Here is a 19,570-nt window from a genome sequence, read left to right as displayed (position 1 = left end):
ATGCAAGGAACACACACAGAGAAAACAAGATGCACAGCTCACATAGGAAATTGACTGTGAGTGGGGTGGGGGGGCAGGCCACACAGGGTGCAACATGCGTGTTATTTGCGTTCACACGCAGTAATCTAGTCTCCACTGTGCAACCTTCTGCAGAGAGGTTAAGCAACCAAATGGTGATCACAGCACTGGGTTCAGAACTGGATTCAATGGGCTCTCCACCTGGTGCCGGACACACTGCTATAGCTCCTGGTAGACCATGATCTCCTCGGGTAGAGGACCATTCGCCTCCGTGTGCCCATGTGCATTCACATAGTAGGCAGACAGTGCATTTGGTGAGTGAGCAGAGGGATAAACGGATGCAGGCAGAGAGACCAGTGACAGCCTGGAAATCCAGACCTAGAATGAGGTGCAAAGCCGAGGGCCAGCTTAGCAGCCGTGCCTCAGAGAAACCGCCTCCAGGCTGCCCTGCAACAGCAGGGACCAATGACTGAATTCCAGGGGAGGGCGCAGATGCTGCCATTTGTAGACTTGACAGCGAACGCTAACAAGCCTCCTCCTTGGGGTGGGGAGGCAGCCTGCAACTCGCCCTGCAGGGAATTCTCTGTAGGCTGCTAGTCAAAATGCGTGTCTGTATCCTGGGAACGCATTCCGAGCTATGAGAGGAGGCAGACAGCCCAGAAACGCGGCTGCAGAAGGAGAAGTAAGGGTATTGCTCTGAGAGGCAGACTATCAAGAGTAGCAGTTGTTGTTGTTGTTGTTGTTGGAGGCCCTGGAGTCTGTTTAAGCTCCTAGCGACTCCACGTGGGCCCGTAATTTTTTCTAGCTTGTCATCTTTACACATGGCGCCCTGGTGGTGGAGCGGTTATGCATTGGGCTGCGATCCACATGGTCGGCAGTTCGAAACCACCAGCAGCTCCGAGGGAGACAGACTGAGCTTTCTACTCATGTCAGCAGTCTTGGAAACCCACAAGGGGGATGCTCCGAGTCAGCAGTGACTCAGTGGCCGTGAGAATCTTGACAGGAACAGAGAGACAGAGCTCATGGACCAGGAGAGTGGATTCAAACCACCAACGGTTCAGTCCACAGCCAAGCACTCAGCCATTGTACCACCAGGGCTCCTTGTAACCAGCAGAGCCTCCAGAAATGGGAGAAGCAACCAAGAGATAGCTGGTGCTGCAAGCCTGAACCTGGAGGATGTGGAATCTGACCAGAAACGCGCAGGGGAGCTGTCTGCCCTGCACAGATTTGAGGGGCATCTGGGCCCCAGGCAGGATGTACTGCATGGAAGAGGAGTAGGTGTGTGGAAGCCAGGATCTCTGGGTCGCATGCGCTTCCTTATACTTGGTAATTAACCAGCAGCGGAGGTTGGCGTCTACCCCATCTCTGTCTCAGGCGCCTCAGGAGGCTGAGAACTTCGCTGCCAGCTGTCGGCACAGCTGCTCTCCAGCCCAGGGTGCTGCAGGGAAGGGGAGAAGGGGGACTGTTAGGCAGGGAGGCACAGTGAGCCAAGGAATAAAAGTGATGGCAAAGGGACATTTTGGCAGCTCTGCCCCTGGTGGTGTAGTGGTTATGTGTTGGGCTACGAATTGCAAAGCCAGCAGTTCAAAACCACCAGCAGATCGGGGGGAGAAAGATGAGGCTTTTACTTCTGTAAAGAGTGACAGTCTGGGAAAGTCTCAAGGTCAGGACTGACACGATGTTTGACAGTGAGTTTGCTTTGGAGTTTGGCTCTCCCTTTTAGGTGTCTGACCCAACAAAGACGAGCGAGGGTCATTCCCATGGGCTCTTCCCATTTCTGAGCAAGACAAACTCTTGCTTAAGACAAATTCTACTTGTCCCCACCCTACCCTCTGCCCATGGTGCTCACCCCTGACGGGCATTTAAACCCTGCCCACTCCAGAGCAGCTTATGTAAGTGGTTTGGAGTAAAACTTGAGCACTGATATTTTTGTGTAAACTTATCCAAGGAATCTCAATATGCAGCCAGGATTGAGCCTCTCTGCTTGGGGCCTACCTCCACCCTGACCCCTGACCCCACCCCTGCTCTCCACCCTGCGGCTGGCCCCCTGCCCTCCAGACATGGGAAGCTCTGATTGTCTGTGTCAGGCTCCTTGTGAGTCAGGCTTTGACACCTGCAGCTTGGGCTTCCCAAAGGCCCCACTTTACCCTCTTAACACACTCACTGCCATCGAGTCCATGCCGACTCATAGCAACCCTATAGGATGGGGCAGAACTGCCCCTGTGGGTTTCCGAGAGATTATAACCCATTGTGGGAGTAGAGATGCCCATCTTTCTTCTGTGGAGTGACTAGTGGTTTCAAACTGCTGGCCTTGAAGGTAACAGGCCAACACGTCATCATTACTCCACCGGAGCTCATGACCCTGCCCTCTTAGTCTTCTTCAAATAAGCCTCAAGCCACATGCTGTGGAGACTCACCAAGGTTACTGATGTCTGCAGACCAAGCTAGTCCCGCTGCTGCCTCTGGGTCCCACGGCAGCACGGCACGGACACCTGTGTAGAAGCAAGTTCCACATGCCTCTCCAGCTCGGCTCCTCCCCTGACTCCTGCTTCCTGGAAGCCAGGAAGGATTCATGCATGGAAAAGTGTGTATGTAGATACTATGGGATATATGTGTGTGTATACGTATATGTATGCATCGAGATAGCAGGCCTGCTGGTGAGGTTAGGCATGGAATCGAGCTACTAACCTCAAGGCCGGTCGGTGGTTGAGACTCAACAGCAGTTCTGATGGAGAAAGATGAAGACCTCCGCTCTCCTAGAGATTTCAGTCTTGGCATCCGATGAGATGGCAGTGGGTTTGCTTTTGTTTGATTATCCAGAGATGAGGGGTACCCAAATAAATACGGAATGGTGCTGGGCAGAGCAGAGCTTTCGTAGTACGCGTTTGCCCCGTAAGGTGAGCATAGAGCCACTCGCTTTGAGATGGTGCACCCAGAGGTGACACCTGGGAAGGTTTTCTCCGGTCACAGGGAATTTTTTCTTAAAGCAGTTTCACTCAAACCTTTTTTGTGATGGCTGATTTAAGGAGAACAGCGTGCAGCTGTGAAATCTTGTGTCCTGCTTGAGAAACATGCCGCAGAAACTGTTAGTGATGTTGAACACAGCTTACAAGGACAGCACTATAGGAAAAAAAGCAAGTGTACAGGTGTGTTTTTTCATTTCAAAAGAGGTAAAATGTCGATTGATGACAAACCTCATTCTAGACATCTATCAACTTCCTGAACAGACAAAAATGTTGACTCATAGGGCATTTGGAGTTCATTCCACCAGGCCAGACTGTTAATCAAGCTTTCTATTCAGAGGTTCTGAAAAGATTGCATAACAGTGTGCGACAAAAAAGTCCTGATTTGTGGCAGACTGGTTTGGCCACCACGACAATGCACCTGCTCACACAGCCTTCTTAGTGCTACAGTTTTTTTGGCTAAAAAACCCCAAACATGCCTCTCTTGCCCTAAGCACCTGATTCACTTGACACTCTCCCTGTGACTTCTCTTTGTTTCCAAGGGCCATGCGAGAACAGCGGTTTGACAACAAAGAAGAAGTGAAGAAGCCCGGGAGAGAGGTGCTGTCAGCCATCCAAACAAATGAGTTTGGAAAATGTTTCCAAGAACAGAATTGCAGAGCTGACAAATGCGTTAAGTGTAATGGAGAGTATTTTGAAAATCGTAAGGTTGTTTTGTGAAAGAATTTAAATACATAGCTTTGAAAAAAAATTCCCAATTTTTGTTAGGGGTTACCTCCTCATAGTGTCTGTGGCTGGTGTACATGGTTTTGATTCAATTACTAACATAAAAGTGAGGGCTTCAAAGCCACCCAGAGGAGCCGCAGCAGAAAGGCCTGGTGCTCTGCTTCTGCAAAGGTTCCCAACGCAGCAAACCGAACTCACTGCCATCGAGCTGTTGCTGACTGACTTATAGCAACCGTCCAGGGCAGGGTAGAACCACCCCTGTGGGTTTTCAAGACCCCAACTCTTTATGGAAGCCGAAGACCTCGTTTTTCTCCTGAGGCATGACCGACTGGTGGTTCCGAACTGCTGACCTTGCGGTTTGCGGCTCAGTGTATAACCCACTGCGCCACAGGGCTCCTGACGACAGGCAGAAAAGTCTCATGGGGCAGCTCCACTCTGAAGCCTGTGGCTAGTGATGAGCCCAAATGAAACCAGCAACAGGGAGGTTGGCATACAGGCTTCACAAGGTGCCCTGGTGGGCTGGGACCCACACGGCTTTCTACTCCCATAAAGAGTTACAGTCTCGAAAACTCCCAGGGGAAGCGCTATCCTGTCCTACAGGGCTACTGTGAGACGGATTGACTCAATGGCAGGTGGGTTTGGGTTTGGGGTTAGGCTTCAAAAAATGTATTGAACAATTCAACTATTTTTCAGTGCCATTTTCCCATGAATGTTTTGAAGGCCCTTTGTGTGTGTGTATAGATGTGTATATAGGTGTGTGCATATGGGTGTGTATATGTGTGTATGTATTTGTGAGTGTGTATAGATGTGTATATAGGTGTGTGCATATGGGTGTGTATGTATTTGTGAGTGTGTGGGTGTGAGTGGGTACATATGTGAGTGTATATATTATGTGTGTGAGTGTGTTTAGATAAGTGTGTATATAGGTGTGTGCATATGGATGTGTATGTATTTGTGAGTGTGTGGGTGTGAGTGGGTACATATGTGAGTGTATATATTATGTGTGTGAGTGTTTAGATAAGTGTGTATATAGGTGTGTGCATATGGGTGTGTATACATTTGTGAGTGTGCGTGTGTGAGTGGGTACATATGTGAGTGTATATAGGATGTATGTGCGTGTGTTTTGTGAGTGTGTTTAGATAAGTGTGTATACAGGTGTGTGCATATGGATGTGTATATATTTGTGAGTGTGCGTGTATGAGTGGGTACATATGTGAGTGTATATATTATGTGTGTGAGTGTGTTTAGATAAATGTGTATACAGGTGTGTGCATATGGATGTGTATGTATTTGTGACTGTGTGGGTGTGAGTGGGTACATATGTGAGTGTATATACTATGTGTGAGTGTGTTTAGATAAGTGTGTATATAGATGTGTGCATATGGATGTGTATATATTTGTGAGTGTGCATGTGTGAGTGGGTACATATGTGAGTGTATATATTATGTGTGAGTGTGTTTCTGTGAGTGTGTTTAGATAAGTGTGTATATAGGTGTGTGCATATGGATGTGTATGTATTTGTGAGTGTGTGTGGGAGTGTGTGTGCTAGTAAAGAGCCCCGGTGTTGCTGTCAGACAAGTATTGGGCTGCTTACCACAAGGTCAGCAGTGGTTACACTCACTAGTTGTTGCAAGGGAGAAAAAGGCGTCCATGCTCACAAAGACTTACAGCCTCAGAAACCCTGCGCAGAGTCGCCGTGAGTCAGAAACGACCTGATGGTGCGGGGGCGTTGGTTTGGGTCGACGCTGCTCGTAAGATGAGTGCATTCTGGGAACGCGTTCAGAAGGAGCGAGGACAAACGGCCCAGCAAGCCCTCCGCGGAATGGAAAGAGGGGGCAGTAGCCTGGGATGGCCCCGCAGCATCCCTAGCTGTCGTGGTGGTGCTTAGGTGCTGCGAACGGAGAGGTTGGGTGCGGCGAGGCCACCCAGAAGTGCGGTGGAAGAAAGGGCTCTGGGTCCACTTCGGGTCAAGCAGTCCTGGAGAAACACACGGGGCACAATCTCCCGGTGACACACCGCGAGTAGCCACGCGTGACAACAGACTGCGTGGCAACTGGCTCTTCCTTTTTGCTGTTCGTAACAGAAGAGGTGACAAAGTGTGGTAAAGCTAGGTGTTTCCTTGTCTCAGAATAATTGTGGAGGCAAATGGCTCGTGGGATGTGGGCAGCAGCACGCACAGGCAGCCACTCCCCTCTGCCATCTTCGGGGTGTTTGCCAGATGGCTCCCCCATTTCTCGCATCACCGCCTCCCAGCACACAGTAAGCAGGTCTAAAGCAGCAAGGGCGAAGGAAGCAGCAGCTCCCTCTCGCTCACCTCACCGCTCTCTTTTCGGGGAGAGAGAAAGTCTTTGGAGAAAGCCCTGCCTGCAGTTCCTGAAGGTTCACTGGCCAGAATCAGGTCACATGAGCACCTTGGGCCCCAAGTAGGCCTGTGAGGCAAGTACAGAGTCTTCCCCCTTTGGGAAGCGGGGTGCCCAGGCTGGGAGTGGCTGATCGGGAAGAGTCTGGAGGAGCCCAGCCAAAGGTGGAGTGTTTTTCTGCTTCACGTTAACCACAGCGCGTTCCATGCAGAAGCCTAATGACTGATTGTAATTTATACCTGAGTTTGTGATTGGGGAGAGCACCAGGGGACTCGTCATTGCCTCTGAGAGGCAAGATACAAAGGCAGGATCGTTTGTTTTATTTCCCCTTTCAAAAGCTTCTTATGAGGCATGTCTTTTGCAGCGGCATACTCATTATATTTCAAATGCGTTCAAGTATCCTTGATGTATTGCTAAGAGTCTGGATGTTATCCACACCCCAAAGCACTTAGGAGCAAAACACTTCTAGGTGGAAGTGGGTGGGCCGACGGCAGAGCCGGCTTCACTGTCCTACAGGAAGGTTGTGCGTTAGGAGGCCCTGCTCACGGAGGCCTGTGCTCATCCCGGGAAACACAAGGTAGGCCAGGCCTCGGCCAAGGTCAAAGCCAAGGATGGTCTTCTGGTCACTGTGATTTGGGGCCTATCCAGCCAAGATTCGGGTCACACACACAAAAATAATAATAAATAGATAAATACAGATTGCACACCAGCATTGGATGGAACACGGATCTGTTCACCCAAAGAAGAGATGGGGCAAAGACTGCTTCAGCTGTAGGTGCCGGCGGGCCTCCCTGCCTGCAGCCAGCGAGAGACAGGTGCTGTCCACCCACCCCTCCTGGCCTGCAATGAAATAGACCCTGTTCCTTGCCCACTGGGGACAGACACAGAAGTGGTGCTGGCCAAGTGCCAGATGGTGCCCATGCATGTGCAAGAGACAGACAGGTACCGTGTGCTTCCCCAGAACAGGGGAACGACGTCTTTGATAAGAAGGAATCGGGGTGCGGGAAATGACCCAATTCTCAGCCTCCCTATCAGAGAACATTCTGGGCCTACAGCCTCTGCTTAGTTGGGAGACATCGGAGGCAGATGGTTCTCTCAATGGGGACCCAGCCCCCGCTAGGGCTGTGCTGAATTCTGAAAACTCACTTCCCAACTCTGAGAGTCAGCCCTTCAGTCAGAGAAATGTTCCTTTAACTTTCCCTCAATGCTCACTCAGTGGAAGATGGAAGGAAGTAGCTGCCCAGGGGTAGGGGGTGAGGGGGTGGAGGGGGAAGAGGGTGCTTCTGGAACAATAGCCAAGGGAGCTGTCTGGCTGTCCTACCAGTTGGTCCTGAGGCTTCTGAGAGTGTCCCCTTCATGCAACCTCAGGTCCTGCTTAGGGCTAAAGGGTTAACCCCTTGCCAAGGCCCTCCTCCAAACCCCTCCACCAGTTCTGATTGGTTGGTTGCTCTGACCTTAGTGACTGGGAGGCATTTTGACAGTCACCTCTGGGTGCTGCCCCAGACGTCCTGATATCCGCTGAAAAAATGATAACAAGCTTGTAGTCTAGGCTGATGACGTTTGTTTTCATGTGGAAGTAACTTGTAAAGTCCTGTCCATCCACTGAAAAGCTTGCTCCCCAGAGATGCAGAATGCTCACCCTTAGCCCAGCACCCTTAGCACAGTGCTCACCCTTGGCCAGCACCACTTCTGTGTCTGTCCCCAGTGGAGTTGAGGAACCCCATTTGGAAAGCAAGGCTCTAACGGGCTGTTGTCAGAAAGAATAGTTTTGCAAGATGTTCGCATGGTACCAAGAAGATCTTCAGGGCCAGCCCCCTCAGTCTCCGGGGTATGCCTGGGACGGTTAGGTTGTGGGGCAATTTGGCTGGGCTAGGATCCCCAGTGGTTGGGCAGTTGAGGTCTCCCCCCACCCCTACCCCCCTGCCCATGATGCGAGCTGACATAAAGTCACCAACTCCGTGATGGGATCTGCTGTGTGCAGCCAAGCCATTGTGGGAAGAAAAGGGTAGAGTCACAATCCTGGTACAATTGGAAGGCAATGTCCACCAAGGTGTGGCCTACACCTATGTAAGTTGACAAGCATGGGGAAGCGGGCTCACTTTGACAGGCTGGATCCCACATCTGGCTCATTGACCCACCGACCCTGGGAGCTATCAGGGGTCTGCCATCTTGCCTGACAGCTTTGGCTTCCTTGGCCTCTGCAGCCATGAGCTGGACCTGCTGACATCGGATTCATCCGCCTCTGCCTCCACCAGTCTGCGCGCTTCCTGCTTTCTGGGCCATCAGTGCCACGCGGCTCTATGAGTCAAGAAAAGCCTTCAGCCTATTATCTGACCCACTGACCCGAACCAGACTGGACTTACCTGCTTCTGCAGCTGTGTGAGCCACTTTCTTGAGTGGAAACGATATAGAGAACCCAGCCTAGCACAGTGTTCCAATGTTCTTTTTGACAATACTCAGCCCACACTCCCTGCTGGCTGCTCTGCTTCCTGTCCCCATTGGGCCCATCTACCAGAGCCGTTTTCAGAGCCCTGTGCCACCAGTTGCCTTTGTCCGTGTTGTTTCTGCCAGTAGGCCTGCTTGCCCCCTCAGTTCAAGGTTGGAAGCCATTTTCCAAACTCCCATCATCCCTTTCAAGAGCAGTTCCCCAGGCAGGTGCTCTGCACCTATTGCACAGCCACCATCCCTTTCCATCCAGGCGTAGCGGACATTCCAGTCATGATCTGAGATCTGACTGTGAGCTCCTTACAGGAGGGGTCACATGACACTGATCTTGTCATCTGGCACTTTGCCGGATGGGGAGCAAACAAGCAGATGTCTGTTGACTGAAAGGTACAACCCTCACCTGGTACACGTGGCTACTGGTAATTGCATATTCAATTCAAGAGACAGCTGGCTAGATGATGGGGTGGGCTACTTAGGGGGGATGGCTCAGAAAGGTCTAGAATTGAGAGGAAGGACTCTAAATCACCAAGATACGGAACGAAGAGAAAGACCATAGTGGTCCCCTGCCACTGAGCAGGCCCTCAGCTCACGGTGACCCATGCACAGTGCGACAGAACGCGGTCCAGGCCTGCAGCCTTTGCCAAGATGGTTTGAGGCCACACCCTTGTGACCCACAAGATTGTCACTGGTGGTTTTTTGGGAAACAGACAGCCAGGCTTCTCTTCCTAGTCTGCCTTAAGCAGTATTGGTTTATCAGTAGACCCTTGCCTTCCCGGTGGAAGGCCCGGTTGCATTCCCAATCAATTCGCTTCAAGCCCAGCTACCCTGCTTCTGTTGGCGGGGACTTGTGCCTTGCTGTGAGGTTGAAGGGGCTTCCTCAGAGCTTCTGGATTCAGACTAAGAAAGCGCGGAAGTGAGGAGCCACTGTGGAGAGGCAGCCCTGTCTCCAGCACAGGCTCGGGACCATGCTGCCTGAGTCAAAAGACTGGCTCTGCCGCATTGGGACCTGGAGAAATTCTTCACCTGCTGTGGTTTAGTTCCCCTGCTGGGAAACAGGGGCTTAGTAACCATACCTACCTTTGTTCGTCTGAACAGATTCGAGGACTTAATGCAAATAAAACATGGAGAATCCTGGGAGCCTGACCGTGGTCACTCAGAATACCTTAGCTCCCTTCATGTCCCCGGGATCCAGTCCGCATCGCAGTCCTCTGTAAGCTGGGCCTTCCCCGTGCTTGCTTCCTTCAGGATTCCAGTACTACTGCAGTTTCTCAATTCTCTTGCCTTCCACCTCCGGAACAGTCTGTGTGCTGACTTCATGGGACTTCACAGATTCTCGGGATGGGCATGCCGGACTTGTCGCTTCTGGAAACCAGGTTGATCTGCTGGCTGTGGAGGACGTTTGGGAGAGTGGGACCCAACATAAGCACCTGAAAGAGAAAGCTGAATATATGTTCCTGGGCCGCAAACCAAACTCACTGCCATCGAGCCCATGCTGACTCAGAACCACCTTGTAGGACAAAGTGGAATCTTTAGCGGAGCAGAAAGCCTCCTCTTTCTCTGATGAGAAAGTAGCTGGTGGGTTCGAAAAGCCGGCATTGCGGTTAGCAGCTGTGATCGTTAGGGATGAGGTCCACGTGGATGGGCCAGGATCCTCCCATGAACACAATGTGGTCAACTCCATGCCGCAGCCCAGCAGTGCATCTGGGCAGTCTGGATACAGTTGAGGGAGTTTCATTCCAGGAGTGGCCTGCTCTTCGTACACACGAACAGCGTGCTCCCTTCTGCTCACTGATTTGGCTTCTGCATTGAGTTCATCAGCCTCCTGTAAGGGCTGCTGATCCCGGGAGCCATCAGCAGAATGCGGGCCTGCGATTCCATTCAGCTCTGCATCGACCAGTCTGTGGTCTTCCTGCTCCACCTTCCCGCCCCCTGTCCATCAGCCCCTACAGCTACAGGTGCGGGGAGAAGCCGCCAGCTGACATTTAATCCATGGACATGAATGAGACGTACTTACTTCTACCATGGTGGACCATTTCTCGAGATAATCTCTTTCTATACACATACACAGACAAGAGTTACTGGTTTTACTTCTCTAGAGAACCCAGCCTAACACAACACCCCAACATGTAGCCCGCTATACCACCAAGGCCCCGGACCCCATGACTCTGCCCACCTCCTCTGAAAGTTCTTTCACCCTGCCGGTAAATGGTCTCTTCAGCTTTGTGATGCTGCCTAACATTTCTGCCAGTTAGAGTTGTATTCAGTTTAATGAGTGTCTTCTTATCAAGCACTGGTAGGTTTAGAAAATCAGCTAGCAGTCGTTCACAATTCAGCGTGAATTTGTTAAATCACACAGTTTCTCTGACACTCACCTAAAACCAATCCACCTGGAAAGCAGAAGCATGGGCAGGCTGGGTTTAAAACCGGAAAGGATCGTTTGACAGCATGTGCCGGAAGGACAGGCGTGGGTAGAATGTTACAAACAGAGGCGATGTGGGTGTTGGTGTTTTTGAGTCCACTCTGACTTACGACGACTCACATGTGCAAGATCGAGCTGCCCTTCATGGGGCTCCAAGGCGGGCAGCATTCCGGAGTGATCCCCAGGACTTTCTTCCGAGGAACCTGGGTGAGTTTGAACTGCCCACCGTTGGACTAGTAGTCCAGTGTGCCATCGTGTGCACCATGCAAAGAGTGGCATGGTTAAACACAACTGACCAACACCCCAGCACAGCTCCGCTGCTGCCAAGCCAATTCCAGCTCACAGCGAGCCCACAGGGCAGTGTAGAACCGCTCCCACGCATCGCCCACAGTGTAAACCCTCAGGGCAGCAGACTGCTTCATCTTTCTCCTGGCGCCTGGTGGGTTTGAGCCATCGACCTTTCCGTTAGCAGCCCAAGGGATAACGGGATGGGAAGAGACAAGGCGCGGCCTGTGCAGCCAAAAGACACACTCAGAAACGGAATGGAGGAGATGGGAGGGTTCAGGCAAGGGGATGAAAAAGAGATCTGAGCAGACTCAGAAAACCTGCTTCGCCTCTTCCAGTGTCTCCCAGGGGTTGCTTGGAATCCGAATGCCAAGCAGATGTCACAGCCGCAAGCAGTGTATTGTGTCTAGCTGCCCGGCGTTGGTGATGCAGTGCCGTCTCCGGAATAGTTTAGAAGGAGGGATCAGAGTGTCACGGCAGCTGCCTCTGCGGAGCCCTTCCTGCCAACCCCCAGGTCCTGTCTGATAATGCAAAGAACGCTGTTCTTTCTCTCCACGGTCCTCGGGGCAGACTCACCAGGCCAGGTCAGTGAGAGGTCACTCAAACTGTGTTATCTCCTCACTGCCCCTCTCCCTGGTCGCTTTTGGAACAGATGATTCCAAATCTGCCCACCCTGTTTCTGCATAGAAAGCCTTGTGTTTTCCCAGCCAGCCTCAGTGGCCCACGGGAAAGCCACTGGAACAAATGGCCCATCCACCAACTGAAAGGTCCAATGATGCCCATGCTCTGCTTTACAATTTTAGGAAAAGCACGTTTATGGGTTTAGAGAGACGACCACGCATCAGGGAAGCAAAGAGCTGAAAGGGCTCTAACTGAGCATCTCATTCAATGCCCTTGTGGCAGTTACATAATCTCCTGTCAACTTGCCCAGGGGTGGAGAGTAGCCTGTCCATCAGGCCATAGCCAACGGGGCCTCTGTGTGGGTGTGGCTTTCTCTTGAGGATTCTGAGAACTCCCGTCTGTCTCCCTAGAGACAGGAGACACTTTCTGTTTCGTCTTCCTGCTGACAAGAGACCCCTGCCAGCGCTGAGATGCTTCCACTGCCACTGGATCTACAAGACCTTCCACCCACTGGCCTGTGGTCTTCCTGCATTCAACATCATTGCATTGCGTGAGTTTGAAGAGGACTTTATAGATTGGTATCTGACATATGGGCTAATATCGGACTTATGGACTTGATCTGGACTGGGCTGGGATGTTTTCTTAATTTGCAATTACTTATGATGTAAAGCTCTCTCTTATACACATATGAGTGTCTATGAATTTGTTTCTCTGGTCAACCCAGACTAGCATAGCCCTCATGTCATAAACAATGAAGCTGAGACTCAAAGGAGGTGACTGCTCCAAGATCACACAGCAGGTTGCCCATGAACTACAGCTAGAACCAGGACTGGGGTCTCTCAGTGCTCCTGCACATTTGGTCACTGGATTATGTTGTAAGGTTGTGAGCCCTATCACCTGTCTGCTCAGGATTTCTGGTTTGTGGGGATCCTGAAGGTTGCTCTCTCCAAAGCTGCTACTACATGTGGATAAGACAACATGCTCTCCTCTTAAGGAAAACCATCATGGCCTACCTCCTTAACTATTCAAACATGCTTTGGGCTGCAAATAACAGAGACCCTCACCAGAAAGATGAAGGGAAGGACACCGTAGGATGCCCCGGAGCCGATGTCCCAGGTTGTCAACATTGGTGCACTCAGGGGTTGACTACAATACAGTATCCTCTGTTCTTCTTCGCATCTTTCTGATCTACTGTCTTCACCTCGACGTCACTTCCAGACACGAGAACATCCCCCTGTAGAAGATATACCATTTCCTCTTAGTGATTCTTTGTTGTTAGTGAAGAGATCCCCCCACCCCAAACCCCATCAAGATCCTCTCTGCTCACCGGACAGGACTATGGCATGTGCCCTTACACCACTGGCTACCAAGGACAATGGGATTGCTGCAAATGACTTGAATGAAATTTGATGTACCCTGGATCCCCATGGGGATTCTGGATATGCCCAACCACACCAGGCCGCTGCCAGTAAGGGGAATGGGAATGTGGCCTGCCACGCTCAAGTATCACCAAGTGCTGTGTTCAGAGGGTGGCCTGTGAAACCACAGGGGCGGAGTTCAAATCCCCACTCTGCTGCTGCTTACCAGCTGTGTGACCTCAAACAAATGGCCTTGCCTTTCTGCCCCTCAGATTCCCCGGAGGTTAACATAGAATCGAACTCATGGTACGGCCATGATACTAAACCCTAACGAGATCCGTTAGCATCAGGTCCATTCGGGCAGAGTAGAACTGTCCCCTGCAGTTTCTGAGGCTGAGCTCTCCATGGAAACAGACTGCCACATCTTTCTCCCGTGGAGCAGCAGGTGGGTTCAAACCACCAGCCTTTTGGTTAGCAGTAGCCAAGCACTTAACCACTGCACCACGAAGACTCCTTACCATGAAGGCTATGTAAGTGAGCACGTACAAAGGGCTTATCCAGAGACGGGCCCACAGCACACGCTTGATAAGGAGGAGCCGTTACTGTCTTCCAGGTCCACCTCCTGCCACTGCACACAGGTTGCTGCTGTTCTTAGGTGCCTTCGGGGCGGTTCCATCTCTTAACGACCGAATGCCCTGTTTCCTTCCTGCAGCATCCTTGCGAACATTGGTGCGTGTGAGCCCACTGTTGGAGCCATGGTATCGCCCCGACATACGCACTAGCCATATGCCTCACATCACTGCTGCAAGAGACTCGTCGTTATTCCAAACCCTCCCTCCCTCCATTTGCCGAACCTTGATGGTTCACATATGCCAGCCCTTCCACTTGTAAAGATCAACTTTCCACCATCTTTCTGTTGACATTTAAGAGCCAGCTCATACCACTCCTCCATAAACACTCCCTGTCCCCGCTTGCCTGGCATTCCTCTCTTCCCACCTCCAGGCTCCCCAAACACTCTCAGGCTGCATTCTGCCTTGCTCTGAGGTGCTGAGTAGGAGCAGCCTCCCCTCTAGCCTGGGTTCACCAGTGGGGCAGAAGCCTACTGTTGGCCTTGTCTTTGATCCTTGACCCTCCAGAAACAATACTGGGCCCTGCATCAAACATCCTCTAATATGTGAGTGGAGATACTGGGAGGGTAGAGGGAGAGTGAGTAGGAAAGAGGGAACCAATTACAGAGAACTATATGTGACCTCCTCCCTGGGGGACAAACAACAAAAAAGTGGGTGAAGGGAGACATCAGACAGGGCAAGATATGACAAAATACCCATTTATAAACTATCCAGGGCTCATGAGGGAGGGGGAAGCAGGGAGGGAGGGGAAAAATGAGGACCTAATGCCGGGGGTTTAAGTGGAGAGAAAATGTTTTGAGAATGATGAGGGCAATGAATGTACAAATGCGCTTTACACAATTGATGTATGTATGGATTGTGATAAGAGTTGTATGAGCCCCTAATAAAATGATTTTAAAAATATCCTCTAATCAAATGTTTATGAGGTCCCCTAAAATTACATCAAAAATATATAGTCTCCGTCTCTTCCCTCGAGGAATTTGCAGTTCAGGTAGAAAATAAGACAAATGCCGGTCAGGCCAACTGCCATCTAAACCACAGACCTTCAGTGCCCTAGGGCACAGGTGCTACAGCCACACCTAGCTTCCTGACAGTCCCCAAATGCGACATGTTTCCTCTCACTGTCTTGCCTTGGCAGATGCTGTTCCATCTGCCTGGAAATCCCTTCCTTGCGCCTAGAGCTCTTTTGCACCCGACAAAGTCCACCCCCCTCCAAGTCTCTCCTGCAAGTGTGCCTACAATTTCACTCTAACAAAGGTGCCCTAGCAGCACAGTGCTTAAGAGCGCAGCTGCTGCGTTGGCTGTGACACTCTACCAGTGGACACATGGGAGGAAATGCCCAGCTATCTGCTCCCCTCAGCATCACAGCTTAGGAAACCTCACCCGTGGTTCTATACCGTCACACACATGGGTCGCTGTGGGTCACAGCACAGCACTCTCCATGCATTGCTAATGGCTGTACTCCTGTCTGCCCACATCTCCACCAGCATGTGCTCTGTGGAGCTGACAGCTGTGTTTCATCTTTTCCTCTCAGCAGCTCAGAGCTTGGCCAGTGGCAGGTGCTCCGTGCAGGTTCATTGAGTGAAGGAGATGCGAGTCCACCAGCTGGCCTCAGGCACCGCAGGGGGATTGAGGCAAGCCCTCTTCTGTCCCTTCTTCAGGGCAGCACCCCTGGGGCTGCTGTGACAACATACAACAGGCCAGGTCCTCAGGAGGGATGGCCAGTGTGGTGAGCAGAGAGTGGGAGCCAGTGCCGGCAGTGGAGATAAGCATATACTTAGCGTAATCCCTGGAAGGAGTGTGCCCACACCTGCCCAGTGCTTGCCTCCAGGAAGGGAAGCTGCCAGTGAGAACAGGCTCCATGGAACTGGGATTACACACCCTCCAGGTTAAGGGCCACCCACGGGATGCCAAGACAGGCTCATTCTTCTGAGAAGTGTCCCTGAATGGTCCAGCCGTTTTCCCTGGGGCCCTGGAGGTTTGTCCCCATGACGATGTCTGCAGCATCATTGTTCTTACAACGGTTCCCGTTGGTGTTCCATGTTCCCACCACAACTGTATGGTGTCCCCAAGTCCTTTCCCATGGGTGACCTCAGCCAGCCCTCAGAAACACCTCACCAGGGATTGTTCTGCCCATTTTCCAGATGGGGAAACAGAGTGGTTAAGAAGGCTTGCCCATGGGCATGCAGCTGGTAAGGGCAACGGCTCTGGACCCAAACCCCACGCTTACTTTACTCTATGTTGGTAGGATCTGGTGTGGACGGAAGATTTCTGTCTCTCAGGCTTCGAATGGGATCTCATTCTGCCGCCAGAGTCTATGGACCTGTGGGTTCCCATGGATCTTGGGGCAGAGAGTTAGGAAGGTAGGGCACAGAGATGTGTGGGTGCGTGCATGAGTGTGTGCGTGGTTGCATGTGCACCCTGGGCCCTGGGGAGGACTGCAGGCATCCTGTGTGTCGTAAGCATAATAGACCAGGACAAGGACTGAGGCCACCCAGTGGGCTGATGGTCATATCTCCTCCCACGCGAATGATCAGGGGCAGTGATGTGCTTAAAATCCCATTCCAATGCCAGTTCTTCCTTCTAGACTGAAAAAGGAGAGGCTGGGTCAGAACCAGAAGTTCTGATGAGACGTCCCATCGTCCAGTCACCCAAGCCATCACAACCAAAGATGCTTCTTCTCAGACAGCTGGGAGAACATCTTCAGTTTGGGGACATGTAGAGGCTGGTGAATGTAGGATCCCCGCCCCCCCCAATCACCCTGAGACCACAGTTTCAGCAGACCTCCCCCAAGACTCCTATCACCCTCCTGTTGCATTCGTGATCCTGAAGGGGAGGAATCGGCAAGGAAAACTGTCGAGTCTCTCTCCCGCCCAGCTTCTGAACTGACCAGTGGTGGTTGGTAAGGTGTCCTTGGGTTCTCCCCAACTCCTAGTGACCCAATCAATGTACAACAGAAGGAACACGACCCAGTCCGGCGTCATGCTCCCAATTGCTGCTGTTTGAATCCATACTTGTAGCCACTGCGCCAATGCATCTCGCGGAGAGGCTTCCTCTATTTTACTGACCCTGCACCAAGCATGATGTCCTTCTCCAGGAACTGGTCCCTCCTGGTAGCCATCTTCACTTCCAAGGTGCGTTCTAGCTGTACGTCTTCCATGGCCGATCAGTCCAGTCTTCTGACAGTGCTTGACATCTTCAGTATTCGTCACCAACCCAATGCTTTAAAGGCACCGATTCATCTTCGGTCTTCCATCTTCCTTGTTCAGCTCTCACAGGCTGGCAGGCCATTGAAAATGCCATGGGTTGGGCCCTAGGGATGCCTTTGACGCAGTCTCACGCAGGACATTTGTCCAACGCTATGCATTGTTGGAGCTGACCCAGGGGACCATGATGTGGTTTCCGGCTGGTCTCTGTGGCCTCAATGATTCCTGTGACCTGGAGCAAATCACCTAGCACCAAGGACTATCATGTCTTCACTTGCAAAGTTAGGGTCTTAACATCTGGTGGAGGACGCAACTTCCCTGCTCTGTTGGGGCGTCTTTCTTCTTAGTTCATCTTGGTCTTGACGCACTGCTGAAATCCACTCAGCATCAGAGAAGCACCCGATAGACGCTCTTCTGCTGCCAGGCTGGCCTGATCTCGCCGTGTCCACCTTTGCCCACCTGAGCACCCCTCAACCCCAGGACACCTGGTCTTGTCATCTGACCCAAATGCAGTCAAGAGCTCTGTGCTGATTGGCCTGCTCGGACCACAGGATCGACCCCTTGTTATCTGCTCACATGCTAGAGGCTGCTCCCCAAGGGAGGTGGGGACCTCAGCTAAGGCAGCTGCTACCTCTCAGCTTCTGTACTCTCTGGGTCCCGAGTCCTGGTCCTGGCTGAGGGCAAGGTGATGTCTCTGGTCATCCTATAAGGAATTGAATCTCCCTAGGCTGTCCTCCAATGGAAGATGCTCTCGGTAGGGTTCTTGTAACCCCGGCTGTCTCAGTAGAGCCATTTTTGGCTGCATTAAGCAAAACTCACTGTATGAGTCAATAGACCCACCTGTGCCACAAATAAGCTCTGAAATCTCCGTGGGTTAATGCAACCAGATTGGTTGCTCATGCACACAAAGCTCCCACGAGGATGGGGAGCTCTCCTGGGTGGTTATCCCCCATCCCTGATCCGGGCGATGGGCTGTTTCCGTCTTATAACACTGCTGGTGTTGATGTTACTGTGTGTAGTCCAGTCCGTTCTGACTCATGGTGACTAAAGAGACTGGAGTAGGAGAAAGAGGACACGTTCTATTCCCATAAAGAATTACTGTCTCGGGCAAGATATGACAAAATACCCATTTATAAACTATTGAGGGCTCATGCGGGAGGCGGGAGCGGGGAGGGAGGGGAAAAATGAGGACCTAATGTCGGGGGTTTAAATGGAGAGAAAATGTTTTGAGAAATGATGTAAAAATGTGCTTTACACAATTGATGTGTGTATGGATTGGGATAACAGTTGTATGAGCCCCTAATAAAATGTTAAAATAAATAAATAAATAAAGGAGGGAAAAAAAAAAAAGAATTACTGTCTCGGAAACCCACAGGGACAGTTCTACCCTGTCCTATAGGGTCGTTATGAGTCATTATCAATTCTACGAGAGGGAGTCCACATCATGAAAGGCAAGAATACTACCTCTGAATGAAGTTAAAGAAGAAGGTTACAGCCTGCAGAAGGGAAATTCTCAGGTCCCGAGGACAGCCTCAAGGAGCTAAGAATCCCAGCCAATAATCAGTAAGAAAGCAAAATAGAGATCTAACCTGACAGTGGCAAGGGACTGAATTCTGCCCGCAACTCAGATGGTCTTGGCAGAGAAGCCCAAGCCTTTGATGAGATTGCAGCCACTGGAGACACAGAGATGGCTGCCTGGTGAGACCCTCCACAGAGGATCTGCCTCCACCCTGCCTGGACGGCTGCTCTACAGAAACGACCATAGGAAATGGGTGTTTCTTGAAGCCGCTAAGTGCGTGGTAATTGATTAGCCAGCAGTAGACTGCACAGACATCTAATTTAGAGGCCAAGAGGGGTGCCGTTAGGTAAGCATAGCAAGTACGTTCCACACATCTGATCCACAGAGGCTGTCTATAGAACGAGGCATCCAATAAGGCCTCATTGGTGTATTGCACCCAGAGTTTGGCTTTCCCAGATATATAACCTGTAACTCACCATCAGTGGTACAGGTTGGGGATTGGGCCGGAGAGCTGTCTTCCCATGGCGATTGATCTGTGCCATTATGACAGAAGTGGGAGGCCGTCCCCACTCTGGGTCTGGAAAGAGTATATTGTTGGTTTCACTGTCAGTCGTTGGACTTATAAAAAGGATGAATAATAACCTGTTGACAAGGGTGACAGGAATCCAGTATGCACACGTGTTGTTAATACAAGTATAAATTGGATCCGCTTTCGAGAGTACAATTTGGCAAGATCTATTCAATTGCAAAATGTACATATCCTTTAAGTCAGCAATTCCCCTTTTAAGAAGTTACCCTACAGAAATATTAGCACCGGGCCCACTTTTATATGTGGAAGAATATTCATTGCAGAATTGTTTGCAATAGGAAAAAAATACATGGGCCATCACCTACATGTTTGTCACAAAAGTGATTGGTTAGATAAATTGCGGACCATTCACCATGGAATACAATTCAGTAGTTGGAAAAAAATGAGGTTCATTTATATGTGGCGACATTTCCGTGTCGTATATGTGATATA

Source organism: Echinops telfairi, unplaced genomic scaffold (assembly GCF_000313985.2).
Source record: "Echinops telfairi isolate 266 unplaced genomic scaffold, ASM31398v2 ScPeMD7_3533;HRSCAF=4204_1, whole genome shotgun sequence".
NCBI lineage: Eukaryota > Metazoa > Chordata > Mammalia > Afrosoricida > Tenrecidae > Echinops > Echinops telfairi.
This window is presented reverse-complemented; position numbering follows the sequence as displayed.